This window comes from Cryptotermes secundus, unplaced genomic scaffold (genome assembly GCF_002891405.2).
Source record: "Cryptotermes secundus unplaced genomic scaffold, Csec_1.0 scaffold777, whole genome shotgun sequence".
In the NCBI taxonomy this organism is placed as follows: Eukaryota; Metazoa; Arthropoda; class Insecta; order Blattodea; family Kalotermitidae; genus Cryptotermes; species Cryptotermes secundus.
The window spans coordinates 473,540-498,244 of NW_019743160.1; the positions used below are offsets into that span (position 1 = coordinate 473,540).

Consider the following 24,705-nt stretch of genomic DNA (forward strand, 5'->3'; position numbering starts at 1 on the left):
TAAGTTCAATTATCCTACTTATTTACTTGGAGGCCTCTGAAACATGGTATCATTAACTTCCGTAATTCATAACCTTTCAACTGATACACTGGGACCCATATTATATCAGTCTGATTCAAATATATACTGTCACGTGTTAGTGACTAAACATGGGGTTTGGATTGGCAATTGGATTTATAACCCGTAACTACAATTAACTGCAACCGTTTCACACATCTATGCACTCCACAAATCACAGTACTACAGTACACATAAAAGCCTCTCTCTTCACCAGTTGCTGCCTTGTAATGGCCCGCCAACAATGATTATTCGCGCTCACGCCCTCACTGGATGGCGACTGGCTCGCAACTAACTCATGATAGAAACTATTTCTCAGCTAACTATTAGTCAAAGTTAAGTCAAATTTATGTTACGACTAACGGTTAGTCGGCCAGTCTATCTTGGTTTCAAGCCCCATCTGAGACCCAAGACCAGATTTTTTTTATTGTCGGACAGTTTCGGGTTTCTTGATGGGAGACGCCCTCTCTGACGACAGGATGGGTCTGTCGTTTACAATTGTTGCCGGTCATCGCCAGCGCAGTCATTCTGGGGTCCGAGTTTCGTGGGAATCACGAACATATTTACTGTTTCAGATTCAAGACTTCCTCAACATTGAGGGCCAGGTCCCCTAGGAAAAGATGTGGTCCAGTTATAACTTCAAGCACTGAGTTTCATTTTCGTCCCCTACTATGACTAGCAGGGCTACGCTGCACGGATTCCAACCCGCCTCCAACACGGGCTACTGGTCAGGAGTCAGGATGAGAGTTAATTTAAGATTGGCGGTTTATCGCCAGTCAGTTCTTCTTGGCGCCAAAATGCTTGAGGCTCTCGGCCACAGATTTTTTTTTCGACTGAACCCTTGTGGTCATAGTCCTTATGTAACATCCTTACTGACGAGAGGATGGGTTTGTCTCTTATGAATAGTTTTCCCTTTTGCCAAGTGTACATATTGTACATATATCATACTTACTTACTTACTCATGGAGCTGAGCCTTTCTGGAGGATCCGCCAATTCTGCAGCTACTCAAGAATTCCCCAGCATTTTATGGAACCCGAAGGTTCATTATCGTGTTCACAAGAGCCCTCCACTAGTCCCTACCCTGAGCCAGATCAAACCAATTAATATCATCCAATCCTATCTCTCTAAGACCCACTTTAACATTGTCCACCCACCTACGCCTTGGTCTTCCCAGTGGTCTATTTCCTTCTGGCTTTCACACAAATATCCTACATGCATTCCTCGTCTCCCACATTCGTGCCACATACCCTGCCCACCTCACCCTCCTTGACTTGATCATTCTAATTATACTTGGAGAAGAGTACAAGTTATGAAGCTCCTCATTATGCAGTTTTCTCCAACCTCCTGTCACTTCATCTCTCATCAGCCCAAATATTCTCCTCAACACCCTGTTCTCAAACATCCTCAGTCTCTGTTCCTCCGTTTGCCGCAAATTCACAGACGCGACAAGTATAAGTCATTACTGTGGAGTGCTAGTTTAATGCTGGTACTTGAGCGCTCATATCTGAATGGAGAGTAGATTCTAATAAATGTTCTGAAGGCCTTGGCTTCGTCATTTCTACGTGCAGTCTCCATGCAATCCTCTTATCGAAGATTACACCGAGATATTTTACATGATTGACGAAAGGGATCAATTCAATGTAAGATTAACGTCAGGGGGCCTAACGGGCTACTACACAGTCAGAGATAGAGATATTTTGCCACTGTCAGTTTACCGCCCATCAGTTCGCCTTGGCGAGAAGCCCCTTGAAACCCACGACAGAAAATTTATTTTCCCACTGAACACTTGCTGTTATAGTCCTTATGTAACATGCTCTCTGACGAGAGGCTGGGTCTGTCGTTTACAATTGCTGCTGGGCCTCGCCAGCGCAGTCATTCTCAGGTCCGAGTCTCCGCAACTCACGACCATATTTTATTGCCCCAGATTATAAACTCCCCAAGCCTGAAGAGGCAGCCCCCCCCCCCAGGAACAGGGTGGTTACTAGCCGGCTTGTGTCCTCGTTACGTAGCCTTGGCACGGATTGCATAGAAAACACTGCTTCCAACAATTCTTCCATTGTTGCGTGCTTATTTGTTGACGCGGATACGCGTTTATCGAGTTTTTACCAAGTAACGGTTGTCTTCTTCAGTCATTACGTCATAATATTTATTGCGACATAAATACAGGTTTTTGTTTCAAAGGTGATATTTTTAGAGTGCAGAAGGACGAGGATTCGTATCTCAGAGAACTATTTTTCAAGCTGCAGAGAATGTGCAATCCGATTGTAAATCCAGTTTGTGATCTGCACTCTTATAATGAATTTAATGAGCCGCTTAGAGAAAGCTCTGTGCAAGAAGTCTCCAGCATGGACTCTTCTATTTCTCTTTCTGAAATCTTCTTCTGCGAAAGGGAATTAAATAGCGACTCTACCGTTTATTTCACTATATGGAGAAGTTTTATATGGCAGTAGTAAAGGATAACATGCCCTTTTATTGTCTTGCTTTCTTGAACACAACTTCTCTGTTTTACGTAAGAAGTTCTCCTGCAGCGATTCTGGAAACAATCCTGGTCGACAGGACGCGAATGTAAAGTGGACAGGCAATATTTAAGCGAATGCGTACTTTCTTCTTATGCTTCACATATTGCTTATACTTTTGAAGTATTTTGTAGGTCTGACGAAGAAGACAAGGAATGCAAAGAGATTTCTTTTCATCTCGAAAGCTAATAGAAGAAAATTCAAACAGGTTTGGGATATGTGAACTCTGAAAGCATGAAAAAGACTGAAGGGTAGAGGATTCAGCCAGCAGTACAAATTGGTGTTTTCTTTTTGCTTGTGGGGTGGGACTAAGTCCCTTGTACTGCGGCCACTTCTGGCCTATTGTACCAGCCCCAGATGATAGGTGAGGGTGATTGTGGAGCAATTGGTTGGAATGAAGAATGGCAGGGGAAACCGAAGTACTCGGAGAAAACCTGCCACAGCGCCACTTTGTCCACCACAAATCCCACTTGACCAGACCCGGAATCGAACCCGGGCCGCCGTGGTGGGAAGCCAGCGACTAACCGCATGAGCTATGGCGCGGCTACAAATTGGTGTTAATGGTGTCGAATCTTTGGATTATTTACTATTTCTGAGGAACACTTTGATGAACTGATGTTTGCCATGTTGTTAATCAAGAAAGGGAACTAGGTTCATACTGAGCCAGTCAAATGCCACATGGAATTGAGTTACAGAAGTGTCCACGACGAAATGCAGTGAAGTCAATACATGCTGACAAGTCTTGCTGAGATTTCAGAACTCATAAAGTGCACTTCTTCCCCGAGTTTCATAAAGATAAAACACCGCTTTAAGAATTAAGTTACTATTCCTAATGACAGTCTCATGATGGCGCAGTCGGTATAGCGACTAATTACAGGCTGGACGACCGAGAAGTTGGAATTCAAGTCCCGGTAGAATCAAGAATTTTCTCTTCACCAAATCATCCAGACCGGCTCTGGGGTCCACCTAACCTCCTATCCAAAAGGTACCGGGGGCTCTTTCCCCCGTGGATAAAGCGGCCGGGGCGTGAAGCTGACCACTCACCTCCTATTAGTGCCGAGGTCAAGAAAATATGGATCTATACATCCACTCCTTCATGTATCTTCATGGCGTAATGTTTAATTACTTAAGTACAGGAACAATTCTACCTCTACCTTTAATGACAATCTCATGAATATACATATATTCCCATTGGCAAAAATGATCACCGTATATTTTGTAGCAGTTCCTTGAATGCTAATATTTTAAAGCTGATAAAGAGAACCCACCGAAGGAGCACAGAAGTGACCAATCCATTCTGATTCTATAAACGTGTGGGTGTGATATCAGCATGTCAGCATGTTTCTGTGACACCATTCATGCTTATACTAAAGTCGTATTCGGAAGAAGAAACACACCACATATTTTGAACTAAATAAAAGTAAGGATTAATAATCGGGTCTAAAGCTTTTTGGAGTTGTGAGAGTTCTTGTAATTAAGTAATATTTTCTCTCAGTTTCGAGGCTCTTCTGAAGATACAAAACAATTGCAGAATGCAGGCAAGCAAGGAATTTTAGTACGAAAGAATGTTTGCTGAATACGAAGATGGTATATGCCTGTACCAATATATAACTCAATATGTCATTACGTCTTATCTCTATGTGGTATAATGAAAAGTAATTTTCTATTTTCACGCAATTAAATTTCTCATATCCATATTTTATATGTGAGTTAACGAACGTCGCCGTCCACTTGCTACCATACTCATTTCGTATTTTGAAGGTCACGGGTTCGAATATCGACTCGGGGGCTGGCTATCTCTACTGTAGACATCTATACAAATGCCGGGATTCTATCTTATAGTAGACCACGGCAATTTCTTTTTGTGTCCTTTTCAATTCATAATTCATTAATAGTTTTATTAAATATCTATTAGAACAGTAAGTAAACAATAAATTAATTAATTAATTAAAATTTAGTATTATCATCTGAAATTTTTAAATTTACATAATTTATTTTTTATTAAACTCAGCTGTATGGAAATTTTATACATCATTCTAGACAATCTGGGAATTTATTTGTTTCTACTGACATCGCTGAACTTAATAAAAATGGTCCTCCTTTTCAGAGGACCCCGAAGTGTCTGTTATCATATCTTTTTATTANTCGTTATGACAGATTCTTCATGAAATGCACGTTGAGGTCCTAATCTGTTGGCACAGTTTTTCTTGGAACTCTTGTTATTGCCTCCTGTGACGCGCCGACAACTTCTGCACATAAAAATGCCCTACATTTGCGTCCCTTCGGACATTTATCGCAAACTCTTCCTGTTTCTTCAAACTGTTTAATAATCCAGTAGACAGTGTCACTCGATAATGCAACACGAACAGAAAACTCTCAACAATACCATCTCCCCACAGCAGCTCAAGAACCACCATAAAAGTAAAATGTTTTGGCAAGAAACATTTTCTGATCCGTCATAAAAGACGCCATTTTGATACTCACTTCAGCGTTGCAAGTAGCGGTAAACAAATCTCCCTAGTGTATACAATATGTTAAACGTTTTTAAAAATGTGTTCAATGAGAAAGACGTTATACAAGTTTCACTGTGTCAGATAAAAGAAAATCTTTTGTAAAAAAAAACATAACTGTCACCTTATGATAGACTTTCATTTCATAGATCAGCTGGAGAGAGCTAAAATGTAGTTCTTTTCTGGCTACCAGCTGAGACTCACTTCTGTGTTTACTTTGTGCACATTCGTTATAATTTCAGGCGATTCTATGAAGCGGCGATTGCTTTGTGTCTTAAGAAATACAGGTTTAACTGACCTTGCCAATACGGCTACTCGAGCACGTCTACGAGGCCGATCAGGTTTCTCGGGCGTTTTGTATCCTGTAAAAGAAATGATTCAACAATCAAATATTGAAAAATATGTTTCTACTCGCTTTTCATTATCGTTAAATACGATATGGCGTGGTCTGAGTAGCAGAGTGACAGCACTCACTGCATACCGATAATAATATTCCGGATCACCCTGAAATGGTGAAATTTAAGCTTGACACTCAGGAGGTAACAGATGGATTTCGGCCGACAACAGCTTAACTTACAGCTGATACATCAGCTCCATTGGTTCCCTTTCTTTATTCTGTAAGAAAGAACGGTCGTCATCACATAATTATGCTCATGTGTCTAGCCTACTAAGAACATCTGAGAAAACTGGCAGATATCTACGCAATTGTTCCTGAATCTAGAATTTTAAGACATCACAACACATTTCCACGTCAGTTTAATATCATCCGTAGTATCAACACGACGAGTAACATGGAAAGAATTATGTTATGTTATGTTCCAATCTGAGCGTTTCGATTTAAATTTGAAATCTCTTTGCTCAGAGGAATTGTAACACCATCTTTCTTCTCCACTTCACAGAATCTGTTAACACTGTAAATTACAAGCCCCTTTAACCCCACAGCACTCTAGTCTGAGATGTCATATTTCGTTAATGTGGATCCCTATCTTACTGGCCGTAGAAGTGACAATATATTAAGAGTAAAGAGGACGTCATGCGTGAGAGTTACAAATGTCACCCTAAGTGAAATTCTCTTAACCGAATTGTACAGTCTTTTTGTGCAGTGTTGACATAAACATGTAGGAAGTATGATATGTGTTGCAACGTGTAATGAGCTCAAGTTAACTGGAAAGTAACTACATCTATCGTCGCAGAAAGAGACTACATAGGTATCAAATCTCGCCTAGCTTAAACTGTTAAGGATGTGGTAAATTTAATGCAAGAAAGAAAAATATTACACAGACTATCCTACTGTAATACATTTCATGGAAAATGTTTTTAGAAAGCTTAAAACTGTTAAAAATATCCGAGGAAAGCCGATTGGAAGTGTTGGTGTTGTTCATAATTCGAACACTGTACCTAATTCTAAACATACATTGTCTGAAATATGTTCCACGTTGTGTCATCAATAGATAGTGAAGTAGATTATTTCATCATGATTAGGAGATTACTAGCTCTATTTTCAATGCATGGTGGGAACTAGAATCACAACATCGAAGACGTAATTGAACACACAGAACTCCCTATCCAAGAGGCGACCTTCTCTTGATGACGTTTTATGCAGGCGATAGAAATTAAATTTTGTCACTTAGTCCCACAAATAAAGCAATACATTCTTCGACAGCATAAATAATGAAAAAGTCAGTCATGATAACCGGAAATGTGGCTAGATTCAGGCACCTTTCAGTTGCAGCTAGGAAAACCGTTGTGAGTCAACACAGGAAAATTTTATTCAACGTCTTAGAGGACGAATTATCCATAAAAACCAATCGCAATGGCAGACAAATAAACGTCAGGAAAAGATGAGTAGCTCTGCATGATACTGTAAAATCGACGTCCGCATTTTAAAATTCAGTACAGAAAACCTAAATCAGAAACTGACAGATCCGTCAATCAGCCAATCCTATACTTAACTAAACTCGGTCTTCCAAAATCCAAGAATTCATTCCGCAGAAAAATCGGCCAGTGAACCCCAAACCGAGCGACCATAACTCTAGTAATGTTACTGAATATGCAGCATATATATATATATATAGCGTCTTTCGGACGCTAAGATCAGGAAGTTCGATCCAGTACAAAGTCGTATTCTCACCAACAATTTCCTAAAGATGCAATCTCCTTTTGGCAACAGTAAGCCTTCTTGAATTGACTTTTCAAAAGCTACTGGGTTAAATAAATAAATTGAAAAGTCACTCTTGGATATAGGTTACATATCCTAGTCTCCAGTACCTGAGGTAGCAGAATATATGGTAGCAGTTCTTCTATGTTAGATCCCTGAGGAATTACACAACGAAGAACAAATAGGCTTCGAATCTGCAGGAGTGATCGCTGACGCGCAAAAGCGCGTGGCTTACCTCCTGCTTTGAGTATTGATTCAGTCTCTGCGCTTCCCACTTTGTGGCTGTCAAGTCCCTTACACTTGCAGTTGTATTGTTTGCTCTTAATGGGAACAATCAGTGTACGTATATCATCACAGGATCAGGAGTAACAAGTTTGTAGTTCTGGTGCTGTTTACCAGTGCGCCATACCGAGTTGTGTGGGATGCAGAGCACAGATGAACTCAAAGGAAAATGAAGTACGTTTTGCAGCAACAAAACCAGTGAATGCATTTATTAAGTTGCTTGATGTCAGAGGGTCAGACCTCAGTGCCCATAAATACAACACTGAATGCTGGGAGAGATATTTGCCATATCTTCAGTTAGAACTTGATTATTTCAGATAATCGGGATACATAAAATGGAAACAAATAATAAATGACCATTCCTGCATATGAATTATTTATTTTGTGTAGAATCGGAAAGGAGAATGAGTATGTACAGTGAACAGAAAAGGACTGGATAGGAAATTGGTCTGTTTTCGAGCGTTACACAGGAATTCATGTACAGAAAAATGGCGGAAAGCTCTGTAAAGATACAGAATGTCCCATCTGATATAAAGCCGAAAACCTTCAGAGAGTAAACGTCTATGTAACCACAGCCCGTCAATAATGCAATTATTTATTCACCATTTAACACTCAACACAACAGGTTTCGGCCAAAGATGGCCATCTCCAGGTGTCTTAACGCATCCAAAGTGTTACACTTCTCTGGTGTGCGCTAAAACCGCGTGTTGCAGTCCACTTAAAATAACATAAATAATTAATTAAAATACAATAAGAATTCATATTACAGATAACAGACGTAGCAAAACAACGGGCTAACAAACAGAAACACAAGCTGCAGAAACAAACCTTACGGAATTATCACATAGCTCTAAACAAATGGACAACGTCCCTTATGAGGTGGAATAGGATTTTACGAAGAACTGTAATTAATTATTTGTGTTATTTTTAAGTGGACTGCAAAGCGCGGTTTTAGCCCACATCAAAGCAGTGTAACACTTTGGATGCGTTAAGACACCTGGAGATGGTCATCTGTGGCCGAAACATGTTTTGTTAAGTGTTAAATAGTGAATAAACAATTGTTGCATTTTTGACGGGCTGTGAATACATAGACGTTCAATTAAAGTTTTGCAATAGGATACTGAAATACAAAATTCAGAAAGAAAGTTACACGCATTACAGCTTCGGGACACTTTTCTTTATAACTCGTTGTTTCAGAGCAAATGAGTGGCTTCTGGTGAGATATTCAGCGAATTTAAATTCTTGTGGAATAATGTTACAAAGGCCGTCGTAAACGAGCAGCTTGTAAAGAATGATTTAAATACAATAGTGTAAAACTGAATGGAGTTTTAGTGAACGGCATTTAAAAGACATTATACAAAATTCGTACACATTATGGAGTATAACCGTATTGCGTGTTCATCTTATTGAGTGAGCGTCTGAATTGGAGCAAAATCCGTTGAACTGTCACGAATAGCAGCATATAATGGCCTATGGGAGGTCTAAGATATCTGCATCTACCTGTACCTTTCCTTCCCTCTTCCTCACAGGCAGCAGGAATTCAGGCAAAGAGTTGGCTGGACAGATAAGTACTGCATAAATACACAAGAACATCTACAGACAGACAGTCAGTTAACTGACTTTTGGGCTATACTGTATTAAATAAATTATTCTCTTCCTTTCAGATATTATAACCAGAATTCAGTATTGACCTTTTATGTCTCCTAATACGCTGTTATCATAAAGAGATAAAATAATTGTTTTGGAGCTACAACTTATGATTTACATCAGGGAGTTAGATGAAGCAAATGTTGATTAAACATCGAAAGGGCCAAACGAGAGAGACTACACAATAACTGAAATATTTTCACAGAACTTATCTCCTATTGTTACTTGTCGCTGGTACGGATATGCGAATAGAGGGTAGCAGAACAATGGGACGCTACGTGATATGATGGATGCTTTGACGTGAGCAAAGCAACGCGTTTCTCCGAAAACGTTTCAGAGTAATGTTACATACCAAAATTTCGCTTCAGCAGCGGCCCCTATACTACGTATATCATTAATATACCAGCAAATGTAGCCTAGCATAGCAGAGATGGACTTCAAAGACGATCTCTTTCATAATAAATAATTCCTCATGAGTACTAAACCATAAACAGTTACAGAGTTCGTATTTAATCATCAATAATATTATAACAAATTGAATTTTTCAGAATTATTGGGGTTTTGGACATTGTCCATCGTCCGGTATTCTAGAAACTAGAAAACACAACGTTTCGGAAATTTGATCTGTTTCCATTCTCAGGTGATGGGAGAAGATACCTATTCATTTGGGTCCCTCAGAAGGAGATAACCTCAATCACTGGCTCCATCTGGGTAGGTGTTTCCTCTCCATCACCTGACGACGAAAACAGATCCAGTTTTCTAGTTTCTAGAATACCGGACGATGGATGAAGTCAAAAAACCAGGTAGTTGTGAATATTATACACCACCCTGTATTTAAGCATCCTGTTGCATTACTATATCTAATACTATTTTTTGTACTACACAGTCCGTCAACAACGCAACAAATTGTTCCTTCTTTCTTACACTTTCACTTTGGACACATGTTTCGGCCCTAAATGGCCATCTTCATGCCTCTTACTATGCTGAAACTGCTACACTGCACTAAGGCTTCACGATTTAAGACGTCATACTCGTAGTCAATTAGTATGCGCTAAAATAGCACACCTATAGTTCAATTCATTTTAGCGCATACCAATTGACTACGAGTATGACGTTTTAAATCATGAAGCGTGCAGTCGCATACGCGACGAATGAACCTTATTAGTGCAACGTAGCAGTTTCGGCATAGTAAGACACCTGAAGATGACCATTTAGGGGCGAAACATATTGTGTCGAATATGAGAATGTAAGAAAGAAGGGACAACTTGTTGCCATGGTGACGGACTGTGTAATACATAAACAATACTATACACCATCTTCAGAAGCCTTTAGAATCTAACTGAATCTTAAAGAAAACATTTATAATTAGAGATTACATTTAAGATCATCATGCAAATAAACTCTTATTGGTCAACAAATTTATTTGAGCGCAACAGAATCTCAATTTACACCTCAGTAATACTGAACACAGTCTATTAGATCCTTACCTGAAGCTTAGATACAGAAGACTCCCCGTATACACTTGTACATAAGGTATGCCTCAGAGATGGGCAACATGAAACATAATATGGTGTATTGATTTGGATGGTGCCAGAAGTCTCACTTGCACTCCCTGACAGAGATATGTTTCATATGGGCCATTTTACGAATATTAAAGCAGTACAAGTAAATATCTACGGACCCTTACTTGTAAATAATTCTCGACTTATGGTTCACGAACACACCTCGAACTTTACTGGACGTTTTACTTAAGAATATACTATAAGTATTTGGGTTGAGTCACCAATTCAATTGAGGATGTTAAGTACTGTTTTTTTTTCCTTGGCACTACAGCCCCAGTGGGCCTAGGCCTACTTCCATGAACTCCGTTCACTTCGGTTTTTCTAGATCTTACACATATTGTAGGACTCCTTGGGCGAGTGATCAGCTCGTCGCAAGGCCTCTACCTGTAGACAAACACAGAAAAACGCACACAAACTAACATCCATGCCCTGAGTGGGGTTCGAACCCACGATCGCGGCTTCCGAGCGAGCGAAGACAGTGCATGGATTAGACCGCTCGGCTACCGTGACCGGCGTTAAGTACTGTTAGGTAGCGTCAAATAAGAGAAAAAGAATACGTGATAGTTAGTAAGGAGGCAATTATGTTCTGTTTTGATGTAGCTTGTTGAAATTCTCCTGGACAGACTACGGAAAGTTACGAAACTACCTATCAAGAGGCGGTAACCAAGCCAGGACTAGAAACACGCACGTCCCGAGCACAAGCGGTGCCTCTGCATTAACTAGCTCTAGATATTCTTAACTTTAGAATAAGACGTAAATAAGAGTTCAGCTTCACGCTTCTTCTGTTTCAACCTGGGAGACTCCCCCCCCCCCCTTTCCCGTGTCAATTTGACCGGAGAATGGGTGAGGTCTAGTGTCGGGACGGAAGTGGTGGCGAATAGAGAAATTCCTTCCCCCTTAACGGGAACAGTAGCCCGGTCTTCCGACCCGAAGTCAGTCAGTTCTCAGCCCAGTGAAAGCATATAGAGTCATTAAATAACGTATTTTATTTGTTAAAGTTAAATGAGGAATGACCACATGAGAAGCCGAGACAGCAAGCACGAATACTGTGTTAAGAGACAGGAGAATGGGCAAAACGGAACGACATTACATGGCGAATGGCACCCGAGTGCGTTGTACGATATTACGGGATAGCTTTCCTACCGGGGCAGACCACAGAGAAGAGGGCGAGATTCGGGTTCTGGAAAAGGAACAGACCCATGATTTAAAGCGGAGGAGGAGGAGGAGGAGGAGAGGAGAGGAGGAGGAGGAGGAGGAAGAAGAAGAGAGATGACCTATTCATTAACCACAGAACACCAATCAACAAAAGTCGAAAGAAGAACAAATTTGGAGACGACATGAAAATTTAAATTGAACATACCTCAGAAAGCGGACATGATCCGACATACTGCTGAGAATAAAGAAACCCACCGCTTTTACTCTTTTCACAGGAGATTAACTGAGGTTCGGTATTTGTGGCTACCTTCTCCGTCGTGTATTTTTCTTACTACCATTAATATGCGGAAATATACCTCATTGCTCTTAGTGGTAATGCTTATGAAAATGCCGTCAATGTTTAGAAGCAGGCCATCAATATTTACCACCAATTCATTACTAATACTTGAGTCAAAATAATAATAATATTTGCTTTTATTTAGGTCCCGAAATTGAACAGAATTTAAAGAACGTTTCTTCATAGGCATTTATATGTGGCTTTAAATATGTAATTGGGAAATAAGCTTTTATCTGTCCAGCAGTATTACCTAAAGCCTCTTAACATATTTTTCTTTCCATTTAATAAGAACCTGTTATAAAAACAAGTCACCTTTCTGCTTATACTGTTTAGTTACGAGCACAGTATGATCTCTGTGTTTGAAGAAGTGCGCTTGCGCTCAAATACTGCACATTAGCAGTTGTATAAATACACTTTTGTGGAGAAATCCGCAGCTACGAAGAGAGGGCAAACAATCTCTAAGCTGTATCATCCGACCTGGAACAAAATTTCGCACGACGATTCTCAGAATGCTGAATGAGCAAGCATTTCCAATTACTGAACAAATACTGAACACTGTATTCAATACTACAAATCACTGTAGAACATATTTCGAAGAGCCACTTAGCGGATAAAGTTAGATCACGAGATAACGATTGTTATCTTGAAATATCATTCGGGTTATCAGCTAACAAGCTCCAGATCACTGACGCTTTTCTTCAGTCATTCCAGACGACTGTCGGCGTCTGTTACTATTGATTTCTCACCAGTTCTGTTTCACAGGGTGTAACTGTCTTCTAAAGTGGTCAGACTTACTGGCTACAGATCCAGAGGTCCCGGGTTCAATTCTAGGCCGTCAGATTTTTTGAGAAGCAGTAGTCTGAAACGGGTTCCACTCAGCCTCGTGAGGATAACTCAGAAGCTATTTGAAGGAAATAGCGGCTTTTGTCTAAAAAAAACCGAGATTAACGGCCGTAGGGATCCGTTGTACTGACCACGCGACACCCTCTATCCACTAAAGTTGGCACTAATTTCGCAGACAAGCGGCGGCCGTTCGGTCGGTACAGTTCGCTTGCGGACTACAGGCCACGGGGTTAACTGTCTTATAATTCCATTAGATGATGAATGAAATCTGCACATGGTACAACATATTCAAATAATCTACCAATGACCTAGCGAACCAAAAGAGATGACATCGAGGACAAGAAGTTTTTCGTAGTAGGGTAACAGCGGCTAAAAAGCCATTCTAAAATTAATGTGACCTGTATACCCATTGCTAGGCAACAGGTAGGTAAACACATTTCCGCAACACACGCGTATGCAACAATGTGACGTCTATTGTTAGATAACGGACCAGTAAACACGCATCCTTAATAATAGAAGAAGGTGGTTTCCGTGGAGTCCGCCTCGAGGTTATATAACGAGGATCTCACACAGTTAGATTTAGAACTGGATCCAGTTCTGGAGTTGGCAGTTGCAAGAGGGAACTAAGAGATGGTAGTCGAAGGCGATTGAGAAGAAACGGTAAGAAAGGAATTAGGCGGTGCAAAGAAGACTTCATGTCTGATTTGCAGTTACAGCGAGACTGTGATTAATCCTTTGTCCGGATACGACTAGTGAAGACTGATAATCCTTGTGTGTGCTCAACGGTGAACTGTAAGGTGTGTAGATCAGCGACAGAACTGTATTACCTGTAGTCCCGTGTTGTGAATGTAAAAGGTGCAATGGATCCAATTATCCAATACAAAACCCAGTCTATAGTCACCCCTACGTGACAATAATGTATCGATACACACGGAAATAATATAATTGGAAGATTATTTTAGTAAAAAATATACGTCCATATATTCTCTTTTAGGAATCTCTAATGCGTAAACAATATTCAGGTATACTCAATCTGAAGTGTGGAAAATGAAGACGTGTAACTGGGCCTTAAAAACTGGAGTGGCACGTGATACGGCCCATAAGACAACATATCAGTTCAGAGAACAGTCTGGACAAACAAAAGTCTTTATTGTAGTTTCAAGCGAGTCTCATGCCTTCTTCATGCTCTATAGGTTAACAAGAAACAGAGACACGCAAGGTCCTCACAGACGCACTGAACACATCCATGACTCTTGAACAGTTGAGGGCCCTCCGCCTGAAGTCAATAAAATATACATCCGCTAATTGACATTTGTTATGTTTCGTTAAAGGGTATGAAGACAAAAATGTAAAGTTGCCCCTCTGCTTAACTAATGGAGTACTACGCCATGAAGACGTATGGGGGAGTGGATATATAGACCTAAGTTTTCTTTACCTCGGCACCAGTTGGAGGTAGTAGTAGTCGCTACACCCCCGGTCGTTTTACCCCCTGGGAAAAAGCAGCCGTTAGTTCTTACACTATTGCTAATTTATACAATTTAAAATTACTCCCCATTAATCTTTTCAGTCTGTTTCCACTAGGCTTCACTATCCGTTTCCTGGCAACGGATTTATAACACAGGAACTATAAAAGGTTCACTAAATTACACACTCCCAATATCGCTGTACTACAGCATATGTGTCGTCACACATTAAGTGTTCTAATTCCTCTTCTGGCCACACTGCTGTTCCCTTGGTACTTCGGAACTCAAATGAAGTCAATTCCCAATCCCGTATTCTCTTATATCCTCTCGGCACGGACCACGTACATAAAACACAGTCCCTCTATTGTTGCGTGGTGCAGACAACATAGAAAACACCTTTCCTCTACTGTCGACTGACGTCACCGTGTATGCGTTAACGTGTTTACTGAGCCGTTTCCTGGCAATGTATCACAATATTATAAATTAAGAGTCTGTTTAGATTTAATACTATTAGTTCAATTACTTAATCCGGTTGCGAATGTAGGATTAAGATATACTGACTCAACAGATTACTGATATCAAGGAGCAAAATTACATGAGAAACTGGTTATCGCTCACTTGGTTAAAAAAAATTGATAAATTAACGTGTATTTCTGAAACAATTTGAACGTCTATAATGTATAGGGGGTTATATTTCATTTTATTTTTTTTATTGCTAGTGGGGTGGGACTAAATCCTTTGTACTGCGGCCACTTCTGGCCTACTGTACCAGCCCCAGATGATAGGTGAGGGTGATTGTGGAGCAATTGGTGGAATGAAGATTGGCAGAGGAAACCCAAGTACTCAGAGAAAACCTGCCTCAGCGCCACTTTGTCCACCACAAATCCCACTTAACCAGAGCCGGGCCGCAACGGTGGGAAGCCAGCGACTAACCGCTTGAGCTATGGCGCGGCCCTACAAATGTATTGTAGACAGCACAGGACGAATGCGTTTGTGTTGGTGCTGCCAGTGAATGGTGGATATTAAAAGTAAAGCTGTCCCCGCGCTTATCTAATTAAGCACTACGCCATGAAGGCGTGTGGGGGACTGGAAATATAGATCCTCTTTTCGTGACCCCGGCATTATTTGCGGGTGATTGGCAAGCTTGACGCACCGGCCGCTTTATCCCCGGTACCCATTGGAGAGGAGGTTGGGTGGACCCCAGAGCCGGGCTGGACGATGTGGAGAAGGGAAAATTCGTGATTCTACCGGAACTCGAACTCCGAACCCTCGGTCGTCCAGCCCGTAGTCAGTCACTATACCGACTGCGCTGTCCCGGCTCTGGAACAGTGGATATTAACTGATAAAGGATAATGTATTCAGTACCGATGGATGAAAGGAGAAAAAAGGAACAAGATGAATATGATGTGAAGCGGTGGAGAAAGCAGTTCTCAGTTGGGTCCGATAGAAAGAGATAACCTCGATCTCTAGACCCAGAACAATGGTAAATTTTCCTCCAATAGTGACTTCCATATTAAATTAAGAGAAAATTGATTACACGGTTCAAAATAATTAAGTGTAACATACCTAGATATAAAAAATAAATACTTCGTGAAGATTATAATAAATAAGATTCAACCACAAATGTGCATAATTGCTACTTTCGAATATGCAGGCCTTAGCTTTAAATCCTTTCATGTTTTCTCTAAGTACGTTTTAAAAAATGTAATAGATCTCTGTGTCTTTCATCTTAAATATATGGTACTCCGACGTGCAGATTACAAAACTGACAATGCCTAGCATCAGTTTGGAGTACATTTCCATTCGAAACCCGTTTGGAGTCTCCAGGTCATTGTGTTAGGAGGCGCTGAAGTAGGAAGTATTGTAACCGGCTACTAAGCCGCGCCATAGCGGTTAGTCACTGGCTTCCCACCGCGGCGGCCCGGGTTGGATCCCGGGTCTGGTCAAGTGGGATTTGTGGTGGACAAAGTGGTGCTGGGGCAGGTTTTCTCCGAGTACTTCGGTTTCCCCTGCCAATCTTCATTCCGCCAATTGCTCCACAATCACCCTCACCTATCATCTGGGGCTGGTACAATAGGCCAGAAGTGGCCGCAGTGCAAGGGACTTAGTCCCATCCCACTAGCAATAAAAAAAAACCCGGCCACTATATATCGGCAAAAGTTCCTCTCTAGGGCATAGAGTGTGGATCTGAATTGAACAGGTGACAGTCTGCAGCTTGCTTTTTGACAGTCTATTGCAATGAAACAAATATCACTCAGCAAATCGAGTGTGCATATAAAATAATGTTATACGGTCGGAGTTCAGGAAAATATTCGTGACACTGCACTTCAATCTGTATTTACATATCATCGGGCTTAGGTTATGGCTTCAGGATAGATGAGCAGAAAAGAACACAACTGAATGTTTTTTAATACATGCACTGGATGATGCGTTCCATTTGCTCAAAACTCAAATCGAGAGAGACCAAGATTACAAACGCTAAGTCGAAGCGCTTGTCTGTGACTTTTCGAAAATTAATATTCTTTAATTCACCTCTTGTTAAAATCATTAATGACATACTTCAAATTCTGATCGCAGTACCAGTGTTTTCTGTCATGAGACGCTTAAGTATTTGGTGATTAGAGTGACGAGAGGGCGATGAATAGCTTCCTTGCTCCTCATTTTTTCACTGGCTCTAAAAGCCCCCTTGGGCCCTGGCCTCGGATTTTTCGGTTTCATGATCATTATACAGGCGGTATGACTCCTTGAACGAGTGATCAGCTCTTCGCAAGACCTCTACCTAAACACAGGACAACACAAATACAGAATAAACACATACACGTACCAAATATTCATGCCTTATAAGGGATTCGAACACACGATCCCGACTTCCGATAGAGCCTTAGACCACGCGGCTACCGTAAGCGACGTTTTGATCCTCTGGAACCCCCCAAAGCACAGGAGAAAGCAATTGACAAAAATCAAGGAATACACAGTCGCTTATAAACAAAATATGAGGTGTGGCCATGTGGACTTTACAATGAAGACCCAAAACGACATAGACCAGTTGGATGCAGAGACTTCAGCACCTTCGGAAAACAAGTATGGGTAATATGCACGGACCTGTTCGGCTACATCGCATTCAATTCCAAACCGTAGCTCATAGAATACTATAATTAAATGCTTTTTTTGGGGGGGACGAAACGTTGGATGGGCTTAAGGACAGTTCTCGGATCGACTATGCAGTCTTAAATCATGAAAAGACTATAGTTGACCGGCAGAGCGACTATGAGTTTTTCTAGGAAAAAATGTGTTCAACTGAAATCGATAGAGATCAGAGCATATAGCTAAAGCCCGCAATGAAGATAGGCACAATAGACACAGTTAACTCCCACTATATCAGTTAATGGACAGCCTCTCATCAGGATAGCTTCTCTGTACAACGCGTATAAGCCACATTAACATAGAGCACATTCAAGTGGTTTAATTGGCTTTGAATATGTCGCACTGTGTGTGTGTATGTGTGTGTGATACAACTAACAGTCACTTCATTCTAACAAAACCAAACATTCAGCTACGATAACATTAATGACTTTATGTACATTAGCCACCGTCCCGTTTTTCTGTTGTTTCAAGCAACGTTTCGAAGACTGAACTCAGTCTCCGTTCTCAGATAAAAGCCTACTGATTTGGGTCCGAACTAGTTCTATCAGTTGGGCCCATGTGAGTAGGCTTTTATTTGAGGACAGAGACAGAATTAAGTCTCGAAACGTTGTCTTCAAATAAAAACAGGACGATGGATAACGTCCGAAAGCCAACAATTGTGTCATACCATCGTCACAAACTTTTAGATCTTACTCAGTTACTAGTTCTTTGTGTTTTGTTATGCATTCTTCAGTTTCTCAGGTTACGTTGCATCTAATGGGGTGTTTGTGTGCATGTAGCGGGACGAGAGGTTTTGTTTTTTTTATTGATAGTGGGGTGGGACTAAGTCCCTTGTACTGCGGCTATTTCTGGCCTATTGTATGGAATGAAGATTGGCAGGGGAAACCGAAGTACTCGAAGGAAACCTGCTCCAGCGCCACTTTTTCCACCACAAATCCCACTTCACCAGATCCGGGATCGAACCCGGGCCGCCATGGTGGGAAGCCAGCGACTAACCGCTTGAGCTATGGCGCGGCCCTAAGTTTTGGGTTACTTCAGCGTCTATACGAGGCACTAGTAACGTAGCTGGTTGAGGCACTATGCTACAAGCCGGAAGGTCACGGGTTCGATTCCCGATGCCACTGGATTTTTTAATTGACCTAATCTTTTCATCCGCACTATGGCACTCGGGTCGGCTCAGCCTCTAACAGACATGAGTACCAGGATTCTTCCTGGGGTTAAAGGGCGGTCAGCGTGTAAGGCTAACCTCACCGTCATCTGTGAGCCGATTGTCTAGAAAATGTGGGAGCCTCGACTCTCACAAACCTATGGACCTCCATGGCCTGTTACAGGGATAGCTTTACCTTACCGTTAGTGTCTACATTTAAAGAATTTGCTTGTAGTTACAGAGAAAACCATAAAGAACCTGCCTCCTCTCAAGCCGGTATTCTGGCTAAGCAACTTAGAGTAACACTTGTTACCGTTTATTTCTACCAAATATGTCTTCTGAAAATAAATTTATTTTATTTTATCGTTTTATCACAGTGGTGACTATGACAAGTACGACCTTCTGGACTGTAACACTTTCTATTTGAAGATGGAGGCAATATATTGTCCCGAAACTTGGCGTACTTTCTTTAACTACACGGAATTACAACCAGAATATCATATCCTTCATTGTATCTTATTTATCTGTACTTCTTAACTTCCGTATTAGGCATTTTGGCCTGTTTCCCACAGAATTAACCGGAAATATGGATCTTATAAACAGTTCGTAGGATGAGCCCCGCCACAAGGCCGCTACCTACAGGGGACAACACAAACACAGAAGAAAGGGAGACAGAAAACCTAATAGTAACATTAATGATGGCCGTGCCATAGCTCAAGCGGTTAGTCGCTGGCTTCCCACCGCGGCGGCCCGGGTTCGATCCCGGGTCTGGTCAAGTGGGATTTGTGGTGGACAAAGGGCGCTGGGGCAGGTTTTCTCCGAGTAGTTGGGTTTCCCCTGCCAATCTTCATTCCACCAATTACTCCACAATCACACTCACCTATCATCTGGGGCTGGTACAATAGGCCAGAAGTGGCCGCAATACATTAGCATACCCCATTAGCAATAAAAAAACGTTAATGATGATTGCAGTGATGATAAAGATGACCATAATGACACTTATATTCTGATGCTTCCAGTGCGATGAGACTGAGCTGTTCAATACCTACGCCGCAAGAGGCCCAACCCTACCGGCCACGGATGACAGGCTAGAAAACAGAGAATTGGTGGAATGATAAAAAATCGACGTACTCTGAGAAAACCTGGCACTTTTCCACCACACCACGTAGATTAACGTATATCTGAACACGGGCATCTACGGTGACAAGCCGACGACTAAGCACCTAAACTATGACAGGTCTACAGTGATGATATACAGCCATGTACTCACATTGTAATGAAATAGATTAATTTGAAATTAATTTTGTATTAAAAGTAACAGCATATATTTCCGTTCCTCCTTGTGCATATGATATTGTTATTGTATTGAAACTAATGCCTAATAAATATCGTACAATTAGAATAGTTTTCATTGAGTTGTATAAAATATATCAGGTAGAAAAAACTTAATAAACCACCTGTCTGCCTGCCTACCAATCAGAACTTATAGTTTGATTTGTTTCATTCTGGTCCGTCACAATAACAATTACTAAGTATAAATCACTCCGTCCAGTGTGACCTGTAAGTCTTTTACTACATAAAAACTTAACACCCTTACATGTTTCGGTCTCTGTGGACCATCCTCAGAGGGCAAACATCACTACAAATAGGAAACCACTATCACATAATTTGTTTACACGCAAAGTACGTACACTTATATGTTACAACACACAGTACACAGAATAGAACATTTCACAAACACAGCAGTTTCCTGGGAATGTAAGTTTTAAAAAATTGTATAAAATTCCTTGATGCTAATTAAAAGTTTTTTAGATTGTCAATAATTAAAATTCGTAAACCATGCAGGCTCGTGTTCGTCCTCCCATCGTCTCTCTTACATGGGGAAGATATTGTGCCACCTGGCTATCTTGATGTGGAGGTTCTTTATATCATCCAGGGTTTGCTCGTGGCTGCTGTGCTGTTTTCACTGTTCACTGTTCACAGTGAAAACAGCACAGCTTTAATATTGTCCACCCATCTACGGCTTGGTCTTTCCAGTGGTCTCTTTCCTTTCCCAATTCCCGGTACAGGCAAGATATCTTTCAGTTCTCCGTAATTTTATAACTGGCTCTGGGGACCACCTACCCACGTATAGTGGGGTACCGGGCACTGTTACCCCAGGGTGAAGTGGAACGGATCACTCACCTCCATCTAGTGCCGAGGTTAGGAATGATGGAGTCCTACTTCCACTCTCCCATGCGTCTAAAAATTATTTACTCCTAAAGATATTAATTACAATCGGGCCGCATGAAACCTACACGACCTTGACTCGCAACTCTAGTGCAACTCCGTAAGTCTTTATCGAAGCGAAAATTTTCCCGAGCAAAGATCCTACAGATAAACAAGTCACTTTTTAACGCCATATAGAACAAGATTTTTCCCACAAGTCTTAAGGTTAGAGAAATAATTAAATAAAGGGAGTGAAAGAGCGAGAATCTTTCCACTAGGCGTAAATTTCCTAACTTATTTACCTTAATCTTTTCCCTTTCTTCATGGATTAGCTAACACAGTTCCCCTACCGACCATAGAATCCTCTTTCAATGTCTCGTTTACCTTTATCTTACTCTGTCGTGTGGGTTTATAAGTCCATTATACTTTAAGTCACGTGTTTTCGCCCATTCAATCTTCTTGTACAGTGATCTCCTCATCTAGGAGGGATTATCGACGCCAGGTCTATCACGTATTTCAGGATTCATGTTACTGTCTAACCGTGCATTCTCTTTTCTGCCTCTTCTGTGCCCCCTTCCTGTTTTCTGTCTCCTCATGGTAATTCACTACTTGTAACTTCAAAGGCAATTTTACCAAAGTGTCCTATAAATTGAAAGATGTGAACTTCTGAGATATGACACCATGTTGTCTGGTAGAAATTTATAGACGTTTCGGAGGAACGTAATGCTCAATCTTCATGGTCGAATAGTAAGCAAAGAAAATAAGCACCAATTTATCCTTTCTCATAGTTTGCATTGTTTGCCCTTCAATCTCGAAGATGGAGGCAGTATGTTCCTTCGAAACAAATGTAAACTTCTACCAGACTACACAGCGTTACATTCTAGAAGATATGTTTCATATTTCTCCCGTGAGAACCTCAAATCCGACATTGTTATGTAATTAATTAATTGAATTCGTACAAACATTAGAATTTTATTTTGCAAATTATCACTCAAATTATTTTTCTATTGCTTCCCCTCAAAGGAAAACCCTTGTATTGTGACAGTGACCGGATCGTTCCTAGGATTCTAGTGGAACCGATAAAGTGCCTAGTCCTTAGACTGTTGTTTGCAGTGTTGTTTAAGAATATGCGATAACAGATTACTCAGCGTAGCCTCATCCCCGAAGATAGGAAATTATTTGACTACCTTCAGTGGTTAGTAAGAAACAAAGTAAATGATGACCAGTCCTGAATTTAAAAAAAAAAACGTGTTTTCCTTCCTTAATATTTTTATTACGTAACATATATTGTAAGGGAGCACGCGGTAGCGAAGTTGGTGGAGGCACTATGCTACAAGCCGGAAGGTTGCGGGATCGAATCCCGATGAAGTGGATCTTTTCAATTGACCTAATCCTTCCAGTCGCACTATGGCCCTGGGGTCAACTCTACCTCTAACAGAAATGAGTACCAGGAATATTCTTGGGGGTAAAGGGCGGCCGGCGCGTAAGGCTGACAATCTCACCGCCATCTGTGAGCCAACTGTCTAGATAATGTGGGAACCTCAACATCTCACAACCCTATGGGCTTCCACGGCCTGTTAAGGGGATACGTTACTTTACTTTTACTTACTACATATTGTAATGTTTTTAAGGAACGCAACCATATCCCATGCGAAGAATGAGTATTTTGCCAGTTTATAATATTGCCACATGTATGAGTGACTGTAGACGGGATTTGAATTGGTAATTGAATTATTGAACACGGATTGTAACTACAAGTGAGCATAGTGCTATCGCTAATTCGAACACTCTGCAGTTCACTACAGCACGCACTAAGTATCTTGAGTTTGATGAATCTTCACCGGTTGTCGCCTGATAACGGCTTTCAACGCTGAGGATCCCTCAGCTTCCGTGTTCACATCCTTACTGGCCGGCGTCTGTCTCGAAACTATTTTTTTATTTGCTTAGTGGGGGTGGAGTCCAACTGGGTCCAGTTGGCACGGCGGCCACTGATTGGCCTCTTGTAGCCTGCGCTGGGTGATTATGATGATGGAGAATTTGGTGGAATGAAGATTGGCAGGGAAACCTAAGTACTCGGAGAAAACCCGCCCCAGCGCCACTTTGTCCACCACAAATCCCATTTGACTAGATTCGGAATCGAACCCGGTCCCCCGCGGTGGGAAGCCAGCGACTAACCGCTTGAACTATGGCGCGGCCACGTCTCAAAACTAAATTCTAGACTTGTCCAATTTACAACCCTTCGTCACAGATCGCATGGAAAATATGAAAACAGAACCACAAGAGACATAGAAAGTCGTGTAACACTTAGGGATATCTTGCGATTTGCAAATGAATTATTTTAGATCGGTCCTGAAGCTAATTCATCACAGATAATAATACATCATTGGCAGAATATCAGCAGCGAAGATACTCTACAGAAAACTCATAAATCCTATCATGAAAAATCTTATCTAGCATACGTTCTATCCTACATAAATCATAGATCATTTGTTTATGCATTTCATCATATAAACATCACTCAGGAAATGTTATTTATTTATTCTGAAGTTGGTTACTTTGCAAAACTGTCAGTGTTGAGAATACATAGCGTCGAAAGAAACGTTTCAAGATCCGTATTAAGCTGTGTTCAGTTCCTTTTATACAGCGACCAGTTCCAGGAAATTTGATAAAATTCCACTGAGCTTCATGCTAACTTAGCGCAACAACTTTTAATACAGACCTACATAACCAGATTTCATTCCTGTGTGGTAGTGGTTGTGAAGATGAAACAGGAAGGCGGACACACGTGACCTCATCCCATGCAGTGATTACAAGAAACACCACAGGATTTCGGCTCCTTTCTGTGACGACAAAAACACATCTAATTACTATACTCGGCATTGGTCTTTTGTGAGGGATTATTCTGAATGTGCCTAACTATAGCCCTGTAAGGCCGATGCTATATTATGCAAGTGAAAGCTTGACTCTCGTCAAAAATTCAGAATCAGCCCTGGATATATTTGAAACTGAGAAGAATACTCGATCCAATGCAAGAAAACAATACATGGAGAATTAGGTCTAATACTGAGTTACACAAGCAAAGCAAACATAACAAATACTATTAAGTTAAAGCCAGCAATGGGCAGGTCACCTCCAGCGTATGGGTGGAAGAGGAATACTGAAAAGGGTTCTGGAAAGCAACATTAGTGGAAAGAGACCTGTAGGAAAACCAAGGAAAATATGGATCAATGTCATGGACATAGGGAGTAAAGAGGATTTGAAAATGAGGAACTTGGAAAGAGAATCTTTAGGCAGGAAAATCTGGAGGCGTCATTTAGAGGAGGCCAAAACTTAAATTTGGGCTATCGAGCCATAGAAGAAGAAGAACCATAAACTCTTACGGTGAAACATCTGTTTCATATCTAGTATGGTAATATCAAAATGACACAATAAATAAATGTTAAAACTACAAACAACCTATTTTACAATCAGACTTGGAATTGCAATATAATAGCTTATTTTATTATAATTAATACCGAAACAAAGCAAAATTTTTGTCTCATATTCTCTTAAGAATGTTATATCTACGTAAATGCGTTTTTCATTTTCGTGTTTATTTGCTATAAAAGCTTAAAAAATGTCGTTTTCTAATACACTCCCCTTTATATAGGCTTACCTGTAAGACAATAAAAATAG

General features: G+C 40.9%; 1 protein-coding gene across 2 annotated transcripts in view; it reads right to left on the bottom strand.

The window, feature by feature from the left end:
- The window catches only part of LOC111873950, a gene marked incomplete at its 3' end in the record, with an annotated part of 781,441 nt that overhangs the window by 469,735 nt on the left and 287,001 nt on the right, over window positions 1-24,705 (bottom strand). For both annotated transcript variants that reach the window (XM_033755285.1, XM_023869061.2), the window contains 1 exon segment: window positions 5,383-5,446.